The following is a 6,000-nucleotide window of genomic DNA, read 5'->3' on the forward strand; positions in this document are numbered from 1 at the left end:
AGGTCACATCCGAATTCATTTTTGAACTTACCACGTTTTCCTTCAGGCAGATTGGTCCATGGTTCATCTTCTGCTGGCTGTTCTCTAGTCTGTTGTTTTGTAACAGACAGTAAAGTGTTGAATGGGACATAGTTTATCCATCTATCTATCTATCTATCTATCTATCTATCTATCTATCTATCTATCCTATTCTACTGGTTATCAAGGAAGCAAATATTCTTTGGCTTGATAGGATCTGCTCTTAGTGAACTTGTGTTGGGAGCCAATGGTTACCACTTTTCTTTCTGTTTAGTCTGTTCTATTCTTTCTCCTGAGGATTAATATCAAGTATAGTAGTCTACAACTTCTAGGACTTGTCTGCACTCCTCTTTTTTCTGAATAGGGCATTATTTACACAACTTTGAGCTTAATGGTACTTTTCCTGATCTTCTCATTATTTCACGGAGAATAGCTTTTTTATTTTTTTTTTTCAAGTTTATTTAGAGGGAGAGCACGCATAGGGGAGGGGCAGAGAGGGAGGGAGAGAGAGAATCCCAATCAGTCTCCACACTGCCAGCTCAGAGCCTGATGTGGGGCTCGAACTTGTGAACTGTGAGATCATGACTTGAGCCGAAATCAAGAGTCAGACGCTTAGCTTACGGAGCCACCCAGGTGCTCCTCACAGAGGATAGCTTTATAATTCGATCTCAAATTCTTTCAGTGTCACAAACCAAAGATTTTTAAACTTTTGGCCTCAAGACTCTTTCACATTCTGAAAAAAGCTATTGAGGTCCTCACAGAGTTTTTGTTTATGAAGGTTATAAAAATATTTACTGCATTAGCATTAAAGCCAACAAATTACAAAAATAATTACTAATTTATTTTAAAATAATAAACAAGCTTTATGTTAACATAAATGATACACATTTTATGAAGATTATTTTCTAAAAGTATAATTTAGTGAGAAGATTAGCATTGTTTTACATTTTTTAAAAATCTCTTCAATGTCCGGCTTAATAGAAGACAGCTGGATTTTCATATTTGTTTCTGCATTCAATCTGTTTGATATTTGTCGTGTTTGAAATACATGAAGAAAATTTTGCCTCACACAGACACAGTTGGAAAAAGGAGGAATATTTTAATAACCTTTTTATATGACTGTAGATTTATTCTTGGGTGCTATCAAAACTTACAAGGGGTAGTTTCTAAACAGTTCATTACACTATAGAACTCAAAACTATATCCATGAAATTTTGCATCAGGTTACATTAAAACCTGTCGGTCTACCTTGCACTTTGAACATTTTTCCCATGCATGATTTTATAACACCATGCATTCAGCATTTGGAAATTACTGGTTCACTGAATTATGCAGATCTTTCAAATGTTAATACATATACCACATAAAATTTTAAAAATCATGTTTAAGGGGCGCCTGGGTGGCGCAGTCGGTTAAGCGTCCGACTTCAGCCAGGTCACGATCTCACGGTCTGTGAGTTCGAGCCCCGCGTCGGGCTCTGGGCTGATGGCTCGGAGCCTGGAGCCTGTTTCCGATTCTGTGTCTCCCTCTCTCTCTGCCCCTCCCCCGTTCATGCTCTGTCTCTCTCTGTCCCAAAAATAAATAAACGTTGAAAAAAAAAAAAATTTAAAAAAAAAAAAAAAAAAAAAAAAAAAAATCATGTTTAATATGGTCAGTGATCTCATTTTAAAAAAGCCTCTCTCCAATAGCAGATACAGGTTTCCCCAAATTCTGATTTCTTAAATTTTGTCATTGGGAACACATACCATTAGTTTTCCTTGAAGTCATAGTTCGCTTTTTCATGTTTGAGAAAATACCTGCCAAATACGCACACCTGAACAACCAAGTTTCTCTCACAACTCAGAACAATCTCATAATTGCTTTTCTTCAAGACAACCATCGTATTTTGGTATCCCCAGAAGTACTTTGTGTACCTCTGCCATTTGAGACAGAATATTAAAAAGACATTTACTCAACAGTCAAGATTTAAATAACTTTTACTGCTTTCTGAAGGGCATTGAGTGAAGCTTTTCTGCCCCACCCCTCCCACCGCCCCCACCCCCACCCCCGGCCCGGCCCCAGCTGCAAGTGCATGGCAGTGAAGATGATAGTGACTGCTAGTGTCTTTAATGCTGGTGCTTTTACCCGCCACGGCTTTCACACATCAGTGAACATGTCACCACAGTGAAAAAGGTAAATAAAGTCCTCGTGTGTTATGAAAATAGTTTTGACCTCACAGACTCCCTAGGAATCTGCAGACCACACTTTCACACTTGGAGAACTGCCATCCTGAACTTTCCTAATTGATTTAGATTAGGTTTAGCTGTAAGTAACAAAACCCCAAAATAATAGTAAGCTGAAACAAAATGGAGATTGATTCTCTCCCCTATGAAATGATTGTGGTGTGTGGTCCAGGGCTAGTCTCAGGTTACATTGCTTCACAAAGTAGCTAAGCCTAGATTCCCATCCTTCCGCTTCATCACGTAATTAGTGTTTGTTCTCAAAGTCACTTCATAATCTAAAATGGCTGCTTCAGCTCTGGCTATTACATCTGCAGTCTATCCGGAGGAAGGAAGTAAAAAGAAAAGGGCGTGAACCAACTTTTAAGTTGCCACGCGACACATCTACTTATCTATCAAACCATCAAAAGAACACTGAGCTGAAAGAGACACTTGTAAATCTCCCCATCTGTATGGCCAAATGTATAGGCAGAAATTGGAAGAAGGGAAGGACGTTTCGGGGAAAAAAGCTGTGTATCACAATCTACCATTTTGGCTATCAAGTATTCATGCCTCACCTTTTTCTCTATATGGGAGACACCCATCCATAAGGGAGTAGGCTCAAGTTTCCCTGCAGTGACTGCATTCAACTCTGGGAATGTACTGTTCCTCTTTACAAGGTTTTCAACTGGCTCATTGGTATCGGATATCCTACAAATGAAAAAAGTATCTGCCCCTATAGACCCAGTATGCAATAATCACTTCTACTCAGAAAGGGAAAGAATAAACAACACCACTGTCACTAGTTGCTAGAAATTACTAAATCCACCACTACCGTATCTCTGCTCATCTCTTTGAAGGCAGTGGAAACTTGCCTAGGCAGGACTCCAAAGAGGAGCGAACATTTTAGAAATGAGCTGACTTCTAACGTTGCTTTTAGCTTGGGAGCATTTGTCAATTCTGGTTGCCGTCAGGAGGCTGATAATTTTGGTTTTATATATTTTAAGGCTTGCTTCTGGGGGACAGAAACCAGGAGAGCTCTTGGTAGAGATATACAGAAGCCTCAAGCATGTAAAATTTCCTCTCAGAAAAGTTGCAAAATTGTAGAGCTATTTAGGACAGAAGACAAAATTAAGCAGAGAGCCTTATGAAACAAAGATTAAATTCAGGACCCGCTAGAAGAAGAGGATCTGGGGAACAGCCTAAGTTATTAGAAAATTCTGAAGGTCAGGGCAGATCAAATGTGGGATGAGCCTTATACAGAGGTTTGCAACTCTCCCTCGATTTATCATGATTCCTAATTAGATTAAGGGGACCACTCTGTATTGTCCTAGCAAAAGGAAGGATGAACCTCTCAGGAGGTTCACCTGGAAATTAATTGAAAATTATTAGACATGCCAAAAGATAGGACCATATGACCAAAAACTAAGAGGAAAAAAGAGATACAAAAATATATACCCACAGATAATCCAGATAATGGAGTTAGCTGACAAGAACTCCAAAATACCTGTTATTTTTTCTTTCTTTTTTAAATTTCAATTTGAGTACAGTTAATGTACAGTGTTTATATTAGTTTCCGGTATATAATATAGTAATAACTATGTTATTTTTGTTTGAGACACGTTATGGGGGAAAAAATGAGAAGGCCTAGAGAGAGTTTCATCAGAAAGTTATTCTATAAAGATTAAGCCAATGGGCATTCTATAACTGCATATGATATCTGAAATTAAGAACACATTAGACAGTTGTAACAGATTCACACAGCAAAAGACAGAATTAATGACCTGCAAGACAGGTCAATAGAAAACAATACACACTGAGGCACAGGAAGAAGAAAGTAATGGAACAGACAACCTTTGGTGGCATGTGGGCACAATGAGAAGCCTTTAAAAATGTGTAGTTGGAGTCTCAGAGAGGAAATAGAGAATGGGAGGAAGAAGGGAAACTATAGGTATTTAAGGACCCAATTTCTCTCTGTGATCATCTCAATAGATGCAAAAAAAAAAAAGACAAAATCCAGTGAAACAAACATCCATACATGATATATAGATGGCATATTAGCACATGAAAAGATGTTCCAGGTCATCAGTCATGAAAATACAAATTGAAACCACACGCACTAGAATGGCTAAAATGGAAAAACACACACACACACTCACTCTACCCATACTGCTGGTAGGGACGTAAAATGGTACAACCACTTTAGAAATCAACTTAGCAGTTTCTTAAAAAGTTAAACACACACCTGTTGTGTGGTTTAGCCATTTTACCCAAGGTATTTATGCAAGAGCAATGAATGCATATGCCCACGCAAAGACCTAGCACTAAAGTATATAGCAATTTTATTTGCAATAGCCCCCAAATAGAAGCAATGCAAATGTTCATTAACAGGAAAATGGATAAACAAATCGTGTGTACCCATATAATGTGATACACATTAGCAATGAAAAGGTATTATTGATTCGTGCAATGACTTGGTTGTGTCTCAAAATAATTCTGCTGACAGAAAAGCCAGACATTGTACAGAAAATTCTGCTGACAGAAAAGCGTCCACATTGTATGATTCCATTTACTGTATGTAAATTCTAGAAGATGCAAACTAGTCCGTAGTGTTAGAAAACATCTGGTTGTCTAAGGGTGGAGGGAGGACAGGGAGGGAGAATGGCCAGGATTATAAAGGGGTCACAAGGAAACTTGTGGGTGATGGATGCATTCTTTACCTTGCTTATTGGATGACATATGCCCAGGCTCACCAAACTTTACACTTGAAATATTTGCAATAAAACTGTATTAAAAATGCCCCCCACAAAAAACGAAAAACATTGAGTCATTTCTGCTTAAAGTTGTCTTTAACTTTCACCCCATGTCCTCTGAACAGAAAATAATTTGACTCTTCCTTGTTCCGAGGTCACTTTTTATGCCCATGATAGTACTTATCAGGCATCCCAGTTAACCATTATTCCACAACTTAGTGGCTGAAGACAGTAATTTACTCTTTCTCACATTTCTGTGTATGGGCTGGGCAGTGTCTCTGCTGGTCTTGCCTGGGTTCCGTCGTGTGGCTGCAGTCAACTGGTGAGTTGGCAGAAGCTAGAGGATTTGAGATGGCTCAGGCAGAGATGGGTAGAAGGCTGCCATCTCTCTCATCACATGGTTTTTCACCCTTTCTTAGTCTAGCCAAATCTTTACATGACAGTTGGGTCCCAAGAGAGTAAAAGTAGAAGCCCAGAGGTCTCCTAATGTCTACACTCCAGACTTCATGCCATGCAACTCTTGCCACCTTCCCTTGGTCAAGACCAGTTACAAAACCAGCCCAAATTCAAAGGGATGAAGAGGCTGACTGTATCCTTTTAATGTGAGAACTGGCTATGTCACACTGCAAAGGGGCATGGACACAGGAAGGTGTTATTCATTAGAGACCATTGTTGTAATCATGGTGCCTTATTATTGCAGGCATTTTTTCATTCCGATATCCTTTCTATTATATCCTAAGTTTCTTGAAGGTAGGAATCAGATCTGATTTATCTTTGTGTTTTTCTTTGCAACTATCACAGACCTTTGCACACTGTGTAATATGTGTTGGCTTTTTCCTGGATGCTAAGAGAAATAAAAGGTAAGTGGAAAAAAGCTTAAGTAGAAAACACATCATTGCAGTAGTAGAGTAGAAAAGATATCTTGCAAAGCACTTAAAATCATAATCTCCAGGGGCACCTGGGTGGTTCAGTTGGATGCTCAGCATCTGACTCTTGATTTTAGCTCAGGTCGTGATCCCAGGGTTGTGGGA

This window comes from Puma concolor, chromosome F2, assembly GCF_028749965.1.
Source record: "Puma concolor isolate L17-30 chromosome F2, mPumCon1.1.hap2, whole genome shotgun sequence".
In the NCBI taxonomy this organism is placed as follows: domain Eukaryota; kingdom Metazoa; phylum Chordata; class Mammalia; order Carnivora; family Felidae; genus Puma; species Puma concolor.